Source organism: Ictalurus punctatus, chromosome 5 (assembly GCF_001660625.3).
Source record: "Ictalurus punctatus breed USDA103 chromosome 5, Coco_2.0, whole genome shotgun sequence".
Taxonomy (NCBI): domain Eukaryota; kingdom Metazoa; phylum Chordata; class Actinopteri; order Siluriformes; family Ictaluridae; genus Ictalurus; species Ictalurus punctatus.
Window position 1 is genome coordinate 7,956,293 of NC_030420.2, and position 6,025 is coordinate 7,962,317.

The window sequence follows — 6,025 nt, forward strand, 5'->3', positions numbered from 1 at the left end:
TTTAAAAATCGTGTTTCTCATTTTGTCATTCTGACATTGAAAATGCCCTACAATCTCACCTGATTTTGAAACAAAAATGAAATAAATAAATAAATAACAATCACAATGCCTACAAACCTTCGGTGCTTGGCCCCTAATTATCAACCAAGATGCAGAAACTGAGACAGGACTATTGTATATCTCGCTTTATTGCACTAGAACACACAGTTCTCACGTTTCACATCCCCATGTTCAAACATGACCTGCTTGCTGAGTCCCTGCATTCAAGAAACACAGTCCAGTTGTCACCAATTTGTCACAAACAGGATGAATACTGAGCATCTGTGAGAGACTTTGGCTTGAACATAACTACACAAGCCATTCGTTTTTATTAAGAACCATAAAACCCATGTGTTAAGGTCACTAGCAGCCAAATTCCTGATAACATGTTCAGCTTAGTTGTCTCTCTGTTCTGACGTAATGAGTTCTGAATGCCTTCAAAAACATCTAATCATATTCACCAAACAGTAAGTCTGTCAAAAATAATGATAACAGGGAATGAGGGATGAATGCTACATAAAAAAAAAAAATCACTGACAAACACATGGTAAAGAAGGCACGTCACAAACAAAGCAAGTGAACCATGGAAAGAGTGTGAAAGACTGAGACAACTCACACAAAGAACAAATGCCACTCAGTCATTCCACTTTTACGTTCACAGTGTTCTATAAACACGTTTGACCCACAGTACAGCTGATGGAGGTCTTCAGGAATCCTGGGAGGTCAAAGCAACAAGAACTATGCGGCCTGGCTTGACCTTTGACAGGCATATGTGCAGTTTCCTGGTGGCTGTACTCCGTTTCACAAAGCCATTCATCACACAGTCTTCTAAAGACTGCTGAGGTTTGTTCCTTTAATTGTGAACCATAAGGAAGCCTTGGCTCAACCTTAGTCACTAATTAGGATCTCAATAAAACTGTTATTTTGGTTTAGCTTACACTCAGGTTTCAAAGTAATCGCTGACTCATTAAGTCAATGAGGTTCAGATTTGCAGCATAACGATTACTAAATTATTTCCCTGTCTATCTAGAAGCATTTTACAGAAAGCATTTATAGTTAAATATTTACTATGTATGTTTGTTTTTATTCATTAAATCTGGAACTATGACACACACTTCAAAGGAAAGGAGTCTCCCCAATTGAAATGCTCGAATTTCTCACCACAAAATACTTCAAAGGGTATGATTTGCCTCATGAAGACTATTTAAACTCAAAATTAATTTGATAATAGTTATCAAAAAGCAGTGAGCACATAGTATTTCTACACAAAGTATGTCATACTCATGAAAAAAGGCTTTTTGTTTTTTATTCCACAATAAACTTAAAACCTATAATAATTACTACATAAATAATTTAGCATTCTACCAGGTGCCAGTTAAAATGAAATAAAGTGCCTTGACCTTACAGAGAACTGGGCATGTGTCTTCAAAATATTACTACTTTATATTCTATTCAGGAAGCAGCTGTTGGGTTAGACTGCATTCATGGCAAAACATTTTGGCTGAATGTGAAGGTAGTATTGCATATATCTTAAGCAATTGTAAGCCGGTAATCCTGTTTACTAGATGAAAGTTCTGTGAAATTTTTTTAAATATGGAGGGACTAAACTGTCACGTTAACTTCTCCAACTGAGGAAAGTGTTAAAAGTGTTTGAAACTGACTTACAGCAAATATTTTTCACTATTGTGGTTAACTGTCATATTTGTAATTAGAGATATATAAGAATTCATTCATATAATTATATGTATGTAATAAATATCACAAGACTTGAAAAAATACATAATATACATTTCCCTCCACTAATATTGGCACCCTTGGTAAATATGAGCAACGAGGAGAGTCCACCAGCATGGACCTCGAAATGTGAAGGATCTGGAGACATTCTGTATGGAGGAATGGTCTCACATCCATTTCCATGTATTCTCCAACCTCATCAGGCATTACAGAAGAAGACTCAGAGCGGTTATCTTGGTTAAGGGAGGTAGCACAAAGTATTGACTAAGAGGGTGCCGATAATTGTTGCACACCTATATTTAACCAAAATATATATTTTTTGATCAACCTGCGTTATGTTTGCAAGTGTTTGATATCCACGAGAGAAGAGTATTTTTATGCATTTTTTTCAACAAAAAAAATATCAAACAATGAATTTTTCACAGCCTTCTTTGCTAATATTTACCAAGGGTGCCAATATTAGTGGAGGGTCACTGTATAACTAGCGAGCTATGTGTATTAATTGCCATGAGGAATAGCCTTATTTTAATACTTTAGGTGCTTTCTTATCTAAATTAAAATGATAAGAAATGTAAGTGCCAAACAATATGTTACAATAATGAATATAATAAATGCAGTATAAAAATGCAAAAGTAGCAAAAGATAAATTTTTAATTTTTCTCTGATCAATCCGTCTTAATCTGTTATCTGTTGTCATGTCAACCTGAGCTAATGTGAACCTATACACCTAGACTCTTCATAAAAATCCTTCAGTCCTTTTCTATTATGTTATTCAGTCTATTCTGACCCGATCAAAGTTACTGCAGCTTCGTCTTGTGCAAAGACCTCAGCAGACATGGTGTCTGAACCTGAACAGTGTCGCAAGACTTACTCATACAGCAGTGTTTGCAGGGAAATGTTGGCACAATACAACTGTATCAAAATGATGGAAAAATACGAAGTCGGACTTCTGGGTATACAACCCAGTGATGACACATTCACTACCAGTAAAGGTAGTTGATACATAACTGACAAACCGTGGCCTCTTTATAGCTCTTAATAGAATAATATGATGAGATTTACAGTAAACCTGAATACCATCATGCAAATATTAGGTTTGGTCTGAGATCCAGATTGTCTAAGTATCTAATTCGATTTGGACCTTGAGCACATCAAGCTCTCTGAAGATGGTGAATTATTCATATTCTCAAGTTTCTCAAAATAAAAATTTGATTGAAGTCTTTAGACACTTAATGTAACATTTATGGAAGGAGTCTCCAGTGTCACTATTTGGTAACAGTAAGTTAGTAAGGTTAAAGAGTGTTATAATCGCTGTGGTATAAGAGGAGTAAGAGGTATAAACCACTGTGGGATGTGCTTCGACATGGTTTTCCTATAACAGCACAGCCCGTCATGTGTTATTCCTTAAATATTCAACATTCTATTATTCATATATTAATATATTGTCTTCTTATGGTTTCAGGTGAAAATTCTTCTAAATTATACGGAAATAATACTTTAAGTACTTGAGGGACATGGCTTTTGATACATTTCAAATTACACAGCACAATTTCAACAAAGGTGTCCCTCAAGAATACAGGTAGTGTCCAGTTTATTTTAGATTAATGATAATAACGTAAGTAAGGAATAACTGTCGACAGGCCAACATATTAGAAAACAATGCACACCACTTGGTGGTAATAGGACGTGAAATTCAACACTGCTGTTATATAACATAGTCGAATAAATCCTTTTAGACAGAAACAGATCTACTGTTGCACGTGAGTTTTTACTTCGGGATTTTCTCTGCACGGTGTGCCACTTACCTATCCGGAGCCATATTACCCGCTTTGGCTGGTTAGTGAGCTGTGCTAACCTGCTGTCTCGCATTATATATATATATATATATATATATATATATATATATATATATATATATATATATATATATATATATGTATTGTGTTGTACTTGTGTGTGCCTGTCCTAACCGTGGGTGTTGGTGACTTTTATTCAAAGCTTGTGCACTCTCCTCTCCATTCCTCGCGGTTCATCCGGGGGGTAGGAGTATTTAATTTGATTACTTTTTACTGGCTCTCTTCATGCTTGTATCCAGAGGCTCCCCATTTTAGCAGCTATAGCTTTCAGCACTATTTCCACGGCCTATCTTTTGAATTGTAAGCTCTGCCCTAACAAGCTTCTTCCTGACGATGGGCATGATCTCTTCCCATCATGCCTGGGAGTTCAGCTTCTGACGGAAGCACTTACGGACCGTTGTCCGCATTGTAGCTTGCTCCCGATGTCTGAGAGACAGCTGCGTTTGGCTGGACTGGACCACAACCGGGACTTTGGAAGCAAGTTTTGGTTTGAGGAAGAGAGCATAAAAACGCCATGCCTTAGCAGCTACTGGCATTCCCTCAGCTAAAAGAAGATCTAGCTCTAGGGGAAATCATTTGGCAGGGCACCTGTTATCAAAGAAGGTGGCTGGCCTTTCTTCTTGAAACGTCTCTTGCAGGACCTCCAACCAACAGACTCAGTTCCTGCTTATACTATGGCTCCCATCGGGAACAGTTGCTCACACTCTTCTAGCGAGGCTACTAGCTCACCTTTCCCTCGTCATAGCCCCCACAATGACGCTATATCTACATGTGCTTCTGACACACATTTTCAGGACCATCTCCTCACTGATGTCGCTGGACAAGCCAGGTGGGTCCACGTTAGCTGGTGGCTCTGGTGATGGCTCTCTCCACTCTTCGGGGATAGCCCAACCTCAGATGGATGACACATTAGATGTGCTTCGGATGGCAGTGGCCCGTCTTGGCCTGGACGAATGCCCTGCACACCCTGTTCAGTCCAGTGTGTTTTTTCGCAGGCCTTCCCCATAATGCTATGCCCGCATGTAAGGACTTTATTATGGAATTCTCGAGTGCCCTTAAAGGGCCAGGGATGGCCAAGAGGCGTTCCAAGACTGTTCGCACCTTAGCTTCCATGGCAGAAGCAGAGTCCATCGGGGTGCAGAATGTACCAGAGGTTGAACAGTAGGTGTATCACAGGATGAGGCACTGCGTTCAGTGTAACCACGCAAATTCCTTTCTGAAGAAAGCATATGAGTCCGTTGCCTACGTCGCTCGGGCCGAGAACACTACTGCCAATTGATTTTGGGGTCTGTAGAAGTGGATCCTTCTGTTCCACGATTTCTGCAGACAGCCTAGCTGGCCATCTGGCATGTGACTCGAAAACTGGCCAGTCTCACTGCAACACTCTTGACTGCTCGCGGGCAGGTTTGGCTTGCTTAAGCCAGCTTGATGGAGAATTATGTAAAGACTTCGAGAGAGCTTCCCATCGTTTTAGGATATCTTTTTGGTCCAGATGTATCTGAGGTGTTGGAGAGGCACATAAAGTTGTCCGGGACCACTCAGCAGCTAACACAGGTGCAGCATGCTCTGAATTATAGGGTGCCAGCAGTACCTGCTCATTGTTCTTGCAGGTACGTTCCGTTCCGTTGGGGATTGTTTCCTCTTGTTGGGAGGTGGTAACAACCAATGCATCCATCAAGGGTTGGAGAGCAGTTTGGAACCACAGGGGTGTCAAGGGAGCAGTCTATGGAGCACATCAACCTGAGACACTTCTTCCCAGTGCTGACAGGCCATCAGATAACACTTCAACAGTTTTCAATCTGAAATCACCAAGGGGGCACGAGGTCAGACAGCTTGCTTGTCTCAGCTGGACCGGTACATTTGGCATCTAAACCCAGCCCGCCTACAGTTATGGATCTGGCGTCTGGGGCCAACTCCCTCTGAGCAGACTGTGATCATTTGGTCACCCTGTTCTCAACATGAGGGCTGCTGCCATGCGAGCGCTTTATGCCAATCAATGGAAGTCTTTTTGCACGTGGTGCGAGACTCATGGGTTTGACCCTGTACGATGTGCAGTCCCTGTGGTTTTAGGTTTCTTACAAGGTCTTCTGGACAGTGGTAGGGCAGCCTCTACCTTAAAGGTTTACGTGTCGGCTATCTCTTTGCACCATTCACCTGTGAACAGCTCATCTTTGGGCTCCCATAGCCTAATTTGCAGTTTCTTAAAGGGTGTGAGGCACCTCAATCCGGCTCACGCTCTCCATTCTTCGTTGTGGAGTTTAAGTCTGGTTTTGGAGTCCCTTTTTCAAGGCAGCTTTTCTTCTGTCTGTGAGTCAGTCCTGCATGAGATGGAAACCAGAGGGTACCGGTGGTGTCCTCTGGCCCAATCCAGCTTTCCTTCCTAAGGAGCTTTTGTA

At 40.9% G+C, this 6,025-nt stretch overlaps 1 protein-coding gene across 2 annotated transcripts in view; it reads right to left on the reverse strand.

The window, feature by feature from the left end:
* Positions 1 to 6,025, reverse strand: part of mtor (mechanistic target of rapamycin kinase) — a 109,179-nt gene that overhangs the window by 56,597 nt on the left and 46,557 nt on the right. The gene's annotated exons all lie outside the window — the stretch shown is intronic.